This window comes from Mesocricetus auratus, unplaced genomic scaffold (assembly GCF_017639785.1).
Source record: "Mesocricetus auratus isolate SY011 unplaced genomic scaffold, BCM_Maur_2.0 Super-Scaffold_100006, whole genome shotgun sequence".
Classification (NCBI taxonomy): Eukaryota; Metazoa; Chordata; class Mammalia; order Rodentia; family Cricetidae; genus Mesocricetus; species Mesocricetus auratus.
Genome location: NW_024429190.1, coordinates 99,817,923 through 99,834,009, shown reverse-complemented (window position 1 = coordinate 99,834,009; position 16,087 = coordinate 99,817,923). Strand labels below are relative to the sequence as shown.

Sequence of the window (16,087 nt, the reverse complement as noted above, 5' to 3'; positions counted from 1 at the left end):
GAACATTTCCAAAACAGACTCGGTGTTTGCGTCTGTTTTCTCACGCGGCGTGCAGGAAGCCCGCAGAGCGCCGCTGCCTTGCTAGCCAGGCGCCTACACTGCGCGCTGCCGGAACTGTGCGGAATTTTGGACACAATTTCGGTGATATATCTGACGTTCTGTCGGAGTTTGGTTTTTTTAAAACTCAGCTCTACAGGTCAGCCCCCTAGGACAGCCGTGATGGTCCTGAGACTCCTGAACGCAGAGCAGCTTCCTAGCTGACATTCTTTAGTCTATTTGGGGGCCGGCTGGAATCCCAGCTGGCATCTGCCGTCACCACCTTGAAGAGTTCTCCCAGTCAGAGCCCAGCAGGGCTTTCCCCTTGGAGCTAAGTGAGCCCTGCCGGCCTCTGCTTTCTCCGCCTTGTCTGTGCCTCTCCAAGTCACTTGCTTAAAAACATGCCTGCTGGGAAATAAAATCTTTCTTGCAGTGCAGTGATAGCATGGAATTTTCTAGGAAATACATTGGAATTTTGTATCGAGTAGACTCTACTTACCATAAGAAACGAGACACAAGAAGTGAATGACCCTTCTGTATCCCTCCCTGACACAGAAATGGTTACACCCCATAACTGGGTGTTTTTCAGTGAATGGCCCAATTCTGCCTTGAAAAGACACCCTGGCCTCCTGGCTAAGTCCCTCCCCTGGCAGTGTAACACAGCCAGCGGCTGACAACTGCCCAAGAAGAATCTTGGTTCCATACCAAGGTAACAGTGACAAATCAAGGAATCAACACTGCTGTTCTTTAAGAAGAAAATGGCACCCCATCCAAAAAGACATCTATCCCAACCTCAACTCAGGATGTTTATGTTTATATTCCCAAACAAACTCCCTGGGCTACTCGCTTTCTTTTTATTGTTTGGCTGAAAGTTGTAGAAATAAACTGTAAGCCACAGAACAGACGGAGGAAGGATCCTCATTCAAAACCCTTCAGCATCAAATGCTCCTCAGGGAGAAGCCTTTTCCCTCCCACCCCCGTCCCATCTCAAACCGCCATTTGTTTCCTCAGGGAATAAATGTACCATACAAAGCTGCCACTCATCTGGACACTGTAAGCAATGTTCTATGGCAGGAACAAGGGGCCTTTGAGTGAGCAGTCATGAGTTTTGGAGTGGAAACAAAAGTATAATTCATAAGGTTTCTTATTGGAACTTTGTCTCCAAAGACACCAAGGAATAGTTTTACATGCCTCATTCCATTTTGAAAGGGTGATGATGGGCAGCTTGGGTGAGGTCACAGTCGCAGTGAGACAGGGCCCGAGCTCTGAGGCCCTCTTGAAGAGGTGTGGAAACAGGCTGAGGTAGACACACACACACACACACACACACACACACACACACACACACACACACGAGGAAGGCCTTCGTGGTGGTGGTCAGGAACTCCCAGGCTAGGACAGGCCCTCATAGTTTCTGTACAGCATATGTGGACACACAGGGCTCTCTGTGATTTGGGGAACTCACATACGGCAGCCTACAGCTGTATCACTGAACCTTAGCCCCAGCCCTGAGATACAGAACATCTAACTCTAATCCAGAACATCTAACTCTAATCCAGAACATCTAACTCTAACCCAGAACATCTAACTCTAACCCAGAACATCTAACTCTAACCCAGAACATCTAACTCTAACCCAGAACATCTAACTCTAACCCAGAACATCTAACTCAAATCCAGAACATCTAACTGTAATCTAGAACATGTTACTCTAATCCAGCACATCTAACTCAAATCCAGAACATCTAACTCAAATCCAGAACATCTAACTGTAATCCAGAACATCTAACTCTAACCCAGAACATCTAACTCAAATCCAGAACATCTAACTCTAACCCAGAACATGTAACTCTAACCCAGAACATCTAACTCAAATCCAGAACATCTAACTCTAACCCAGAACATCTAACTCTAACCCAGAACATGTAACTCTAATCCAGAACATCTAACTGTAATCCAGAACATCTAACTCTAACCCAGAACATCTAACTCAAATCCAGAACATCTAACTGTAATCCAGAACATCTAACTCTAACCCAGAACATGTAACTCTAATCCAGAACATCTAACTGTAATCCAGAACATCTAACTCAAATCCAGAACATCTAACTGTAATCCAGAACATCTAACTCTAACCCAGAACATGTAACTCTAACCCAGAACATGTAACTCAAATCCAGAACATCTAACTGTAATCCAGCAAAACAAGGAAACCGCTGAACCAGTAGTACACCACATTCCTTTCTATTTTCAGGGGGGAAAAATTGTATTCTTTGCAGAAGTCATCCAGTAGGAAAGCCCTAAGTGAAAATCATTCGTGTGTGTGAACACAGGTAGATCAATAATTAGAGGCTGTGCACATTTAACCAGGTATTCATGCTTCAAAGATTCGGGCTTAATGAAGTAGGAGAGAATGAGTAATTACCACGAAAATAGCTGCAAGAGTTTGCCCTTCCCAAACGGCAGTGGAGCAGGAGACGTTTGCGCTAATGCTGTGAAGCTGGCTCTCTCTCTGCACTTGGCATCACGAGCAGTCTCAGGAAAAACCTAACACGGCTGAGCAAGGACACGGAGGGCTCCCCAGCAGCAGAAGGGGTGCTCAGTTTAAAGTGACAGGACTGGGGACTAGGGATGTCACTCAGCTGCACAAACCAGACAGGTGCTGTACGCCTGCGAGCCCAACACCCGAGAGGGGGAACCATTAGTGCAAGGTCGTGAACCAGGGCAGCACTCGGGAGGCAGAGCCAGGGGGATCTCTGTGAGTTCAAGGCCAGCCTGGTCTACAAAAGCGAGTTCCAGGACAGCCTCCAAAGCTACACAGAGAAACCCTGTCTTGAAAAACCAAAAAAACAAAACAAACCAAAAAAACAAAAACAAAATAAAAACACGAAAACCAAAGAACGCTAGAGGAGGTCTGCTGACACCAATGCACACACATGGGCACATTCGTCACATATACCATACCACAAACACAAGGACATTCAAGGTCATCCTTACAGGGTGAGCTCAAGGCCAGCTTGTGCTAAGGGGGAGGGAGGCAGGGAGGAGGGGAAGGACCGGAGCGGCCAGCACTCCCAGACAGGTGCAGATGCCATGTGCTGGCTTGTGGTATACTGGGACACAGGGCTCTGAAGCCAAGGGGTTCTTGGAAACCCAACCAGTAGCCCATCTTTGGAGTAAGAGAACAACTAGAAGTAAGTGTTTTGGCCCAACATAGTAACACAGTCCTTTTGCCGAAGGACCCAGAGGACCGAAGTGTAGCAGGCCTGGACCAATACACAGCGGTAGGGACAATGTACCTGCTCCCTGTGGGCACGCTCCTCTCTGAGACAGGGCCTGAGCTCTGAGACACCCCTCTTTTCAGAGGGTACTCACGTCAGACATGCACATATTAGCCAACTGAGTCAGGCGCAGGCACATGTCTGGAATGCAGCAAGGAGCAAACAGGGCCTCCCGGAGCTCATCGCTGAATGCGATGGACGCCGGACGTGACGAGATCAATCTGTGTGTGTCAAGCGTGCACAGAGGAGAAGCAGGCAGTGAACGTGGACAGCTTGTGACCTTGTGGAGAAGGAAACGTTGAGATGGTGATTCCAAGCAAAGACCTGACCTCAGGTGGCTGTAGAAGGCAGAGCATCCAGGCAGAGGGCCTGGGGTAGCCGCATGCCCTGCATCCAAGAGATGGCAAAAGGGGTCGTACGGCCGGAGCACAGGAGGCAGGGGGAAGGTGGCCAGGGGAGTTACGGGGAGAAGAGCAGCATCTACTGGCTGGACTGAAGGCCTGCATGCACGGCACCTGCCCTCCACCCACACCCATTAGAGGAGTTAAGCACAGTTACGGTTTTCATTTGGAAATTATCCATGACGTAAGGAGACGTGATGTGTGTCAGTTGACAAGGGGTGGACTTGCTATGACTAATCTTGGTTGTCAACTTGACTACATCTGCAATCAACTAAAACCCAAGCTGCCGGACACTCCTTCCAGGGATTTTTAAACATTACTTGAAGTGGGAAGATCTGTGTCTGGGCCCCACCTTCTTGAGGCAGGCCACATAAACGGACACAGAGGGAGGAAACTGCCTTCTGCCCGCTTGCCCTCAGCCTGCCTGGCCAGATCACATACCCTGTGGCTGCTGGTGTTAAATCGACTTCTTCAGGGTCCCACCGTAGACTGAAAACCAGCAGTTCTCCAGCAACCTCCCCGACCCGTCTCAGATTGGGGCTGCAGGGACAACCAGCCTCATGGACGGACAATTAGCTGATTCTTGGTTTTTCTGTTGCGACACAGCCAATGCTGGGCTACCTGGACGTTGGAGAAATCCAATGACCATGACATGTTAATCCAAATGCTGTCTCTTTCTCTCAGATGGGGAATACCGTCACGATTTCAACAGAGTAAAACCTCCTGGAGCCGGGCGTTGGTGGCACACGCCTTTAATCCCAGCACTAGGGAGGCAGAGGCAGGCGGATCTCTGTAAGTTCGAGACCAGCCTGGACTACCAAGCGAGTTCCAGGACAGCCTCCAAAGCCACAGAGAAACCCTGTCTCTAAAAAAAAAAAAAAACAAAACAAAAAAACCTCCCGGATGTGACTCTGTGAGACAGCATTTGGCCAGTTTGTGCAAGGACGTAGGTCCAGGCCCGTTACTGTAAGCAGTAACCAAAGGGTTTCTGTAAGAGAGCCGTGTTGTTGCTTGTTCATTGCATACGAATTAAAATCTTGGAGTCTTTGTGTGTACCGCGGGGGTGGGGTGGGGGGGTGAACCCAGCTGACTGATTTTGTGGGTGTGACTGCCACCTGGTGGACCGCCCGAGAATGACTGCCACCGTGGGTCTTTGACAGGCAGTAACGATGGGGCTTTGTTTCCCTCCTCCCCTCTCCTTTCTCTTCTGATAGCTCACTATCTACTTCATAATGAAAGGAGACTTAATACGCCCGATTTTTCTAGGACCCGGTCTTCCTGAAGCACAGTCAGAAGCGGCGCCTTTATTTCTCAGGTGCTTTTCCCACAAGGCTGACAGGATCTGGGTGGATTTCCAAGGGAATGGTGCTCAGGAGGCTGACCTAGTTCAAAACCAGTCTGGGCAATATATCGAGAATTTATCTTAAAATGAAACGACAGCAGTGCGCCTCAGTAGACTTCAGTGGGGAACTGTGGACATCTTCCTCTCCCTGTTGAACTAATTAAAATTTAAGTCGTCAGAACCACCCCTAAAGGACCCAAAGGAGTCAACCCAACTGGCCTGGAGCCACCTGTCCACCTTGGCAGGGACGACACGCTCAGAAGATGGCACGCAGGCTGCCTTTTCTATGAAACGCTTGCTGGGCACCCGGTCTCTAACTGAACGATGGGCACAGTGTCTCTAGGTATGTGGCTGCAGTCGGTCCCACCACCATGTGCTCCTGTCTGCCATGCTCAGGGGGAGAGGGGAACACAGAGAGGCAGACAGTAGGTAATAGGGCCAAAGAATCCTGCTCCTCACATCAAAATGATAGTCCTTCAAAGGACAGTCTTTAACAAACTCTACAACTAAGTGACAGTTGCTAAGGCAAGAGTCCCACAGGAAACTACAAAGCCCCTTCTCCCAGGGAGGGGTGAGGGGTGCATATTGGCAAAGGTAACTAGGTCCAGCAAGAGAGGAACAGAAAACCTCATACATCCTGATGCTGCCAGCTCCTGGATCCGGAGGCGAAGGAAGCATGTGGCAGCATCGTGTGGGACTTAGGCGAGCCACACTGAGAGAGGCCGGTGGTGTCCACTGGGCACATTTTCTCACCAACTGAAATGCAGGTATGAAGGAGTGACTCACACCTGCACCTCTGCCCAGGGGCACTGAGCATCTGTCTGGTCAGGAATGATGTGGGAGCTTCTTTTTATGAAGCAGAGGTCCCGGTCCCCACCCCATGCTGCATCTTGACCCTAATACAAGCCCCACTGCCCTACACTTTGCAGACTCTTAGCAGACCTGCAAATGCTGCAGCTTTACCGAGCTCGAGGGACCACGTCCTCCAGACCTGGGGCATGCCGAGGGTGCCAGAGACACAGCTGGGAGGGGACTCAGAGCCTCACACAGAAGCTGTAGGTTCTACAGGGCTTAGCGTTAACTGCAGAGAAGATGAAGGCATCCCGGTTCCAAGGTTGGAGAGTGGTTTCCCTTTAGCTAAAAAGGGTCTTAAAAGTCACCGCCAGGAGCTCACACATGTCAAAGCTCACACAGTCTTTTTATGCCTCACTCAAAAAATGGAGGGAAGGTTAATAGAAGAAGTGAACCTGGGGCGACCAAGTGACAGTTTGGAAATAAGCTCAAACAGCTTGTGACATGTACAAACCACTCCTGGACATCGGATATTTGGGACAGTCACCTGCAGAGCTGAAGCAGTTAAAACGATCAAAAGAACAGACTGACAAAATCTACATGCAAAATAGAAACATCAAGGCCACACTTAACAGACAATGGAGATCCGATTTTTAACAAGAAAGTGAATCATGGCACAAGAAAATCCTTTGAATTTACCTAGAAAACAAAAAATTCAAACGTATCTTCCCAAGTGACATGATAAGCCATCTCTAACTGGCATAAACAAATCTGAAAGTTTGTACTCTGAGTCACGGTTTGCTTCTGGGACTTTATCTTCAGGAGGCATTCAAATGAAGGAGGAGGAGGCTACAGTGAATAACAGCCCAGCACTGAAATAAACATAATGGACTTTCAAGTTTCAATACACAGGAGTTTAAAAACCAGCTCTGATCCTGGTAATACAATAAGGTTAGTGATGAGTCCTTCAACGTACAGCAGGAAGAAAGTCGTGGAAGCCAAGGCATGTCAGCCCCACGGGCTAGCAAGCACAAGTTTAAACGTAATTAAGAAGAAGCTTGATAGTGAAATATACTTAGTATGTGCTATGGTGGGAAACTGTCCACAGCGCCTGTGATGCCGGCCGCTAGGTAACTGTACATGTCAACAAAGACTGCAGATGATGGCGGATGAGAGAAAGAGCGCATACCATTATCTTATGGTGACTCACCACGCTTGGTGGTTGTGCTGTGAGACAGGGTCTCACTATGTAGATGGGGCTGGCCTTGAACTTGGCAGTGATCCTCCTGCCTCTGCCTTCTTTGCTGAGATTGCTTAAAATATTTTTGGGTTTTTTTTAAACTGGGACATGGTGATGCACATTTTTAATCCCAGCACTGGGGAGGCAGAGGCAGGTGAATCACCATGATTTTGAGGCCAGCTGGTCTACATAGAGAGATGTTATCTTAAAAAAAAGTTTTCTTAAATGTTACACTGCTTTTCTAATAAATCAAAACTATTTAAAAACAGCAAAGAGAGATGGGCATGGTGGCACATGCCTTTAATCCCAGCAACTCAAGAGGCAGAGGCAGGGGCATCTATGTGAGTTTGAGCCCAGCCTGGTCTACAAAGTGAGTTTCAAGACAGCTAAGGCTACACAGAGAAATCCTGTCTCATGAAACCAAAAACAAAAAAAAAAAAACAAAAAACAAAAAACAAAAAACAAAAAAAAAGTTTCTAGTTTGGCCCACGGGAAGCGTAGACACTCGGCCTTATCCTAATATAAACTGGGGATCAGGGTCTCTACTCAGATACAGCAGAGAACGGAAGACCTGGAGCAGCCGCTACATTAACATATGGGTGAATGCAGAGAACTTCACCACAGGGAAAGCCCCTTGGCCCCCTGAACCTGGCAGGAAGCCTAACTGGTAACTGAGGATTGCAGAAGGCTCCACACGGGTGAGGCTGAGACAGACCGGCCCAGGAAGCAGTCTGACATGTCGCTAAGAGTTCTAGCGGTTTCACAGGGAAGACTAGAGAAAAAGCCTTCTTCCCACTTCTCACAGGGTCAGGGGAAGTCACCAGAGGTTCTGTCCTTCCGCAGGCCCACCATGGTAAGAAACCACTTCATCAGAGCTTAACCTTAGGGAGTTTTATCTGAACCTAATTGACCTGGAGGAAGAGAAATGCTAACTCTAGCCTTCCCCTGCTGCTCATGGGAGAGGGAAATGTTTACTATTAGCTCCTTCTGGCCTTTTCACCTCACCTGGTGGGAGAACCCTGAGTCCAAGGTCAAAAGTACAAGGATACAGACAGTCCAAGGCATACCTGTCAACTCCAGGGCACCTCTCTTGGTACTGTGACAGAGTAAGACAGAGGTTCCTCCACCTAGTAATCTTGCTTTCATTTTAGATTTAAATGGAATTTGATCTCCTTGTTGGTAAGCTCTGTGGAAAATTACCCAACTCTATTCTAGGAACCCAAGGTCAAGATGCCCCAGTTAATTTACCTAAGCTTCCATTAAACTGCCTGCATATGGAAACCTTCCCTCCAGCCGACTGCTTATCTTAGCTTCTGTTAAACTGCTTATTTGCACAAAACCTCCCCCTGCAGCTGCTGAGAGTGATACCAGAATGTGGTTTTTGCTTTTAAAAACCCCTTACTCTAATCGCTGGGTCCTGAATACCTGAGTGTCCCAGCATTTATTGGCAATAGACTGTGTCTGAGTGTTCTTCTCTGGTGGGCTCCCTGAAACACCACCCCATTACTAAATGCTTGCTCTGCAGGACATAATGTCATCTCTAACAACAACAACAAAGATTAACAACAAAGATTCAGTTACTATGTATACAGTGTTCTGCATGCACACCCAAAAAGGGCACCAGATCTCATTACAGATGGTTGTGAGCCACCGTGTGGGTGCTGGGAATTGAACTCAGAACCTCTGGAAGAGCAGTCAGTGCTCTTAACCTCTGAGCCATCTCTCCAGTCGTCTCAACAAAAATTTACAAGAACACTAAATGGCTGAAACCAAAGCTTGCAAAGACAGCAAGTATCAGAACAGCACTTACAATAAATAACTACCACAGCCACACTAAGAGCTCAGCTGAGAGAAAAAGACACTGTGGAAAAACAGGTGGGCAATATAAGCCAAAGAGGGAAACTCTAAGAAGGTATTTTAAAAAAGCACTGAAATAAAAACAACAAAGGCAAACAAACTGTAACAGAGATGACTCCCTCGGCTGCTCCTTATAGAGAAGATGTGACTAGGAAGAGAATCACTTATCCTACCTGGCAACAGGAACCTCAAAGAAAAGGACTCAGGAGGTTAAGAAAGGGAGAACCGTCCGAGGAAAACCCTGCAATACATCAAGACTGTCTGTCAAGCAAGCAAGCAAACAAAAAAACCTTCAAAAAGAATACACAGACGCACAGTCTAAGGGACGGTTACAAGGATGTGAACACACGGATCGGATGCCTTACTCATGGAGAGGAAGGAGCAGGACAGGGCTCAGAGCTGTGACTGACAATTCCTAGGTGATGACTACATGACACTAAAGTCACCGGTCAGGGCAGCTTAGCAGACACAGCAGGAGCTTCCGGGGAACTTGGGCTAGCACTCTGAGCAGCATTCAAGGGAGGAACTACATGCCAAGGATGGAGAAACACAAAGCTGCCGCAGAGAAAAGCAGCCAGCCTCGGCTCGGGCCCTGTCTCCCTGACGCAGAAAGGGGCACGAGGCAAGCCTGGTAGTCCTGGTGTCCCAGCCTGCGATCCTAGCCCCAGAAGAAACCCTCTGTTCCCCGAGCCTTGAATCCAGGACAAGCATTCGCCAGTACAGGCCAGCACTGGCGAAGGTCCTGCCACGGGTTCCCAGAGACTCGGAACGCTGTAGCCAGGCGCCAGCTTGAGGGACTCCAGTGCTTGAAACAGAGCCGCAGGGGAGGCAAGAACAATGCGGGCGCCTGGAGGCGTCGCTGCAGAGTCTGCGTGGGAAATGGCGATGGGAGTCAGCCATGGGTAACGGTCTGAATGAGGATACACCCCCTTGGCTTCAGGATTTGAACACTTGGTGCCCAGGTGGTGTCGCAGTTTGGGGAGGTGGCGCAACCTTGATGAAGGAAATCCCTCACTGAGGGAGTGGAGCTTTGAGAGGTCAGAGTCAGCACTGCTTCCCGCTTTGTCTTTGTGGCTGGAGACTGGATGGCTCAGCTTCCTGCTCCGGATGGCTGCTTCCAGGCTGTCCCATCATTATGGACTCTTGTTGAGTGAAGCCTTTTCCTTGCCAGCCGCTTTGGTTTTTCCCCCCAGTCGCCTGGCTCTGCCACGTTGTAGTTCCCAAATAACACACAAGACGCCGTATTAATTATGAAGCTGTTGGCCTTGCTTGTTTCTTACTGGCTATCTCTGACTTAAGTATTTACTCCATAATTGTTAATCTAAGTGTTTCCCTTACCGGACTTCTTACCCCTATGGCGGTTACATCTTGACTCCCTGTGTCTCTCTTTCCCACAGTCCTCCTGGACTCCTAGTCCCACCTATCTTGCTTCCCTATTGGCCACCAGTGCTTTATTGACATATACACAGGACTTCCCCATCAGACTCTAACTCTTTAGAAGTGGAAGCCAAAATCAACACTGCTATACGTTGCTTTGGTCGTGGTGCAGATAGAGCACCATATACATATAATAAATAAATCTTTAAAAGAGAAAAAAAAAAGATGGAAAAAAAAATCACACACCAGACTGCCTGGAAAGTAACTGCTAGACCTGAGGCCCTGTGTCTCATCCTCTGCTCTGACTGGAAATAAAATGGCACCAGTGCCCCACCCCCACTCCAGTATGATCTCGAGAATTAACCCATTTCTGACCCCAAGGATCCTTCAAGAAAAAAGAGACAGTGAAGGAGGGACAAGACCAGAATGCTCTTGTAAGTGCTTTCTGGAAACGCATACACCATGCATACACATACAACACACACACACACACACTATATATATATATATATATATATATATATATATATATATATATACACCACACACACATACACACACCACACACCATACATACACACCACACACTGTACATACAACAAATAAAATACAGCACTGAGGGCTGGAGAGACACTGGTTAAGAGCACTCGTTGCTTTTGAAGAGGACCTAGGTTTGGGTCCCAGCACCCACAAGGTTGCTAACAACCATCTGCAACTCCCATTACAGGGGATCTAGAACCCTCTTTTGACCTCCTTGGGCAATGCTGCACAGACATACTCAGGCAAAACAGCTACACACAGAGTAAAGTTAAAACACAAATCTTCAAATTAAACAAAAAATACACAGCACAAAATGACAGAAAGAAAGAGGGTAGGAGACAGGGGCAGTCCCTATGGTGCCCACAATGTTCCTAAGAAGAAAGTACAGAAAGGAGTAGGAGCCTGGAGTTCGATAATGAAGCGCAGAAAGAGTCAGCTCAGGGCGAGGAAGAAGAGCCCTCCAGCAAACCACGTGCTACGGAAAGCTCGGTGCTATGGAACTCTGGCCTAAGAAGGGAGTGCAGGAGCAGCTGTTTGGGATCATTGATGGGGCAGTGGGGAAAGCTGTGGCAACCTGAGTTCACACCACAAACACCGACTAAAGGTGGGAGAGAACCAATCTCGGGGCTGTTCTCAGACTTCCACACGTGCGCCCGGCATATGCTCCCCCACCCCACACCACAATCTTAATGTGATAAAAAGGTACAATGATTTTTTTATGGTGATCTGAACAATAGTAGACTTTTCAATGCCAGAGAAAGAAATGAGACATCCTCAAAGTGCTGAGAGAGGGGAATTATCAACCAACAGCCTTGTTTACCTCCCATGCAAACGCCTACAAGTAAACCCAAACAGCACTGCAAGGATTCACACGCTCTGAAATGAGTAAACAAAAAGCTGGAGATATTTTGAAAATACTATAAGAAATTGAAGGTTACTCACCAGAAAATTACCACGAGCAAGATTGTAACTGAACACTCTGTTATGAATGATTGTAACTGAACACTGTTATGAATGAAAACAAAGTAACAACTGCTTATTTCGTATTTAAAACCCAGCACAAAGTAGACAAGAGATAAAAGCATTAAAAGGAAGGGGAGAAGGAAGGAAGGAAGGAAGGAAGGAAGGAAGGATGGATGGAAGGAAGGATGGAAGTATGGAAGGAAGGAAGGAAGGAAGGAAGGAAGGAAGGAAGGAAGGAAGGAAGGAAGGAAGAGACTGAGGAAGGAAGAGAGAGAGGAAGGAAGGAAGGAAGGAGGAAGGAAGGAAGAGACTGAGGAAGGAAGAGAGAGAGGAAGGAAGGAAGGATGGAGGAAGGAAGGAAGGAAGAGACTGAGGAAGGAAGAGAGAGAGGAAGGGAAATGAAACGTCACCTGACAGGGATTCAAAAAGAAGTAGGGGGAAAATACTACAGCTAGAGAAACAGCTTTGCGGGTAAAGCAGCTGTGTGCAAGCAGGAGGCCCCAGTTCAAATCTCAGCTCCACACAAGACCCAAGAGTGCTGGTTTGCATCTGTAAGGCCAGCGTTGACAGAGTGGATCCCAGGTGCTTCCTGTCCAGCCAGTGTAGCTGAATCTGTAAGTTCCAGGCTCAGGAGAGATTTTTGGACAGCAACTGATACTCCTAATGTCTGCCTCCGGCCTCCACATGTGCCCACAAAGGCTGGGGCACACCCCTCCATACACACACACACACACAATCAAGGTAAATATGGAAACAGCCAAAGGAACCAGATAATGCTGTAAATAAAGACAGAAATGTTCAACAATTAGAAAAGTGAGCAACACGAATGGGAATAAAGACCTGAAGAGGGGTCTGAAGTAGATGACCAGTAAGGAGGACAGCTGGATGAGCTCCAAAGAGAGGGTAATGGGAAATCCAGGAAGACTCAGGCCCTGTGTGGTGGGCATAACCACAGGGACCCCCTGTACAATCACGTCATTCTTCAAACAAGCAGTAGAACTTGGAACTCTGGCTGACACTGTCCCTGCAGCCTGCTCAGACTCCGACCCACACACGCTTTCAGATAGCAAAGAGTCTTATTTTAACCCGTTAAGTGGGGGCTCAGGCAATTTTTAATACAATGGATACTTCCCAACAGATCAGAAAAACCTTAAGGATCTACTTGGAGAATGTCCTCTAGGGACACAAGTATTCGGATGACCAAAGAGCACAAAACTCACAGGAAGGCAACGCCCAGGGAAGTTCTTCACACCCCAGACAAGGATCATGGGGGCCAAGTCAAAAGAAGAAAGGCATTTTCATTTGCTCTGTGAGGCAAGATCTCTCTCTTCTGTTGTTGTTTTGTTTGTTTGTCTGTCTGGTCCCCCCCTCCCCCCAGACAGGGTTTCTCTGTGGCTTTGGAGCCTGTGCTGGAACTCAATCTGTAAACCAGGCTGGCCTCAAACTCACAGAGATCCGTGCTGGTCTTCAGGCTTGCTTGGCTAAAGACAATTTTAATACATATTTATTTAATTGTATGAGTATGGGTATTTGCCTGCATGTATGTCTACACATCCAATGTGTGCAGTGTCTGTGGAAGGTACCAGATCCCCTGGAACTGGAGTTACAGGTGGACATGAGCTGCCATGTGGGTGCTGAGAATCAAACCCAGGTCCTCTGCAACAGCGGCCCCTGCTCTAAACACTGAGCATCCCTCCAGCCCCGGAAGAGGCGTTTTTAAGGGCAAAACTCCAGGCTGCTCTCACACTTCATCGCAATAACGTTAATGTTAGCAAAAGCCCACGGGAGCGTCTCTGAAAAGGGAAATATGACTAAGAACTGTTATAAGATGTCAAGATTTGGTTGAAATTTAAAAGTAACTAATAACAAGTTTGAAAATGTAAGAATTAAAAAAAAGAAAGTGTAAGATTTGGAAGTGTCAGTCTCATCAGTTTCATCCGCCTTTCTTGGAGAAAAGCACTGAAGCTAGAGTTCTGCTGAGCAGAAGTGAGTGGAAAACTCTGGCGGGAGCCTCGGATGTAAAACAAACACGAGGGTGAAGATTCTGCTCACAGAACAGGAGCAATGTTGTAGAACTGAGAAAAGTAGCCGAAGGCCCACGAGAGAGGGACGAGCAGTGTTAGCAGTGCTCACAGAAGCAGACAGCAGAAACAAATGGGAAGTGAGAGAGTGAAAACCGAGAGAATAAAGAAAGGAGATAGAACCTTGTCAGCTGACCTCACTAGGGAGAAAAGCGAGAAATGTAAAAATAAGCAATGATAAAGTAGAAATAATGACTACAGAAAAATGAAAATGATGAAAAATGTAGCTAAAATAAGGAAGCGCCCAGAAAACATCTCCAGCACTTGGTAGGTTGAGGCAGGATAATAAATGAGTTCAGGGTCAGCAAGAGCTGCTACATAGTGAGGTCCATAGCTGCCTACACGGTCAGACCCTTCCCAGAAAAAAATAGGAACACACACACATTCGTGTGCATACACGTGAGCACACACATACATTCGTGTGCATACACGTGAGCACACACACACACACACACACACACACACACACACACACACACACACACACACACGCCACCCAAACTTCAGCCAAAGAAGAAAACTGAGCAAAGGCAACACTCACAGAAGAAATGGTTCTGAAACAACCACTACCTGAATCCTGTCATCATCCCACCACCCCTCACCCCAGCTGCCCACCCCCTCCAACCTCTCTTCCAATCTCAGAATAGGCCCAGATGGTTCCTGGAGGAATTCTACAGAGAAGCAGAGCATCCCAATGCTACTGGAAGCATCCCAGGACTCAGAAGAATGTTTTTCCCGGGACGTAGGACTCAGATCTTCCCACCTCCATCTGCAGGATGTGTCTCCATCTGTGGGATCACCCTGTGGGTGGCAAGATGACAGCTCTGACTCTGGACACCACATGGTGCAGAAGCAGGGGGTGCTTGTCAGTTCCATGGACTTCCCCTGAGCCTGTCTAGCACCCTCTTTCAGCTATGAGGAAGACTGGCTAATGTAAACTACTTTACCAACTTCAATAAAATCATGGCTTTTGTCAGAAGAGGAAACCCAGTTAGATATGAATTTCACATTAAAAAATGTTAAGAGTATCTTTATACTAAAACTTTTTTCCCACGGAGACTCTAAAGCTAAAATTTAAATATGTATCTAGGTGTAGAGGTTTTCTTTTGTTAAACCAGACGACCTTATCCATAAATGTTCCTGTAATCAAAACACTGGCTTTTAGAATCACCACTTTTCTCTCCTTCCTTCCTTCCTTCCTTCCTTCCTTCCTTCCTTCCTTCCTTCCTTCCTTCCTTTCTCCCTCCCTCCCTCTCTCCCTCCCTCCCTCCCTCCCTTCCTTTCCAGCTTTGTTTGGGCTGGAGAGATGGCTCAGTGCTTAAGCGCATTAGCTGCCCTTCCAGGGGACCTGGGTTCATTTCCCAGCAGCCACATGGCAGCTCATGGCGGTCTGTAACTCCAGTTGCAGGGGATCTGACACCTGCACACAGACTTACATGCAGGCAAAATGCTAATATGCATAAAATAAAAATAAATAAGTATTAAATAAAATAAAACAGCTTTGTCACCCACTGTACGTTAATTTATTGTTGCCCATTTGAAAAAAATTTGATCTTTTAAGTGTCTTTTAGTCTATGGGCTCCTCTTTCCTCTTTATTTCCTTAAAACTAATAAAGAAGACGCTTTCAGGAGATGCCTTGGTCTATCAAGTGCCTGCCATGCACGTCACAGTTCAGATCTCCAGTGCTCACGTGAATATGGGGAGCAGCGGTGCACGGTTTTAATCACAACACTGGGGAGGAATGGGGGGCTCCCTAGATCTCACTGGCCAGCCAGTCTAGCTAAATTGATGAGTTCCAGGTTCAGAGAGACACAAAGTCTCAAAAATAACACGGAAAGCAATCGAAAAAGACACTCAACATCTACCTCAACACATAACCGCACACTCCACACAATATGCACATACAAAATACACACACACAAAGAGGTGTGGTGTCTCAGATCTGTAATCCTTGTACCTGGGAGGCTGGGCTGGAGGGTTGTGAGATCAAGGCCAGTCTGGGGCTATATAACAAATTCCAGGCCAACCTTGGTACATAGAAAAACCCTGTCTGAACAAAATAAACAAGAACTACGAAGATACTGTCAAAATAGACAAAAAAAATAGTATGATATAGGTGTTAGAAGAGGAAATGGAAAGTTTTATTTGGTATATGCATGGTGGAAATAGACCAAATG

General features: G+C 47.2%; 1 protein-coding gene across 6 annotated transcripts in view; it reads right to left on the bottom strand.

The window, feature by feature from the left end:
* Positions 1-16,087, bottom strand: part of Btd (biotinidase) — a 29,956-nt gene that overhangs the window by 6,784 nt on the left and 7,085 nt on the right. For 2 of the 6 annotated variants that reach the window (XM_013118823.3, XM_040747748.1), the window contains exon 2: positions 4,159-4,338. The exons of 3 other annotated variants lie outside the window; for them this stretch is intronic. The gene's annotated coding sequence lies outside the window, so the exon portion shown is untranslated. Of the gene's footprint in view, positions 1-4,158; positions 4,339-8,158; positions 8,177-16,087 lie in introns of those variants that run through there. One more of the 6 variants, XM_013118824.3, reaches the window with a different exon arrangement.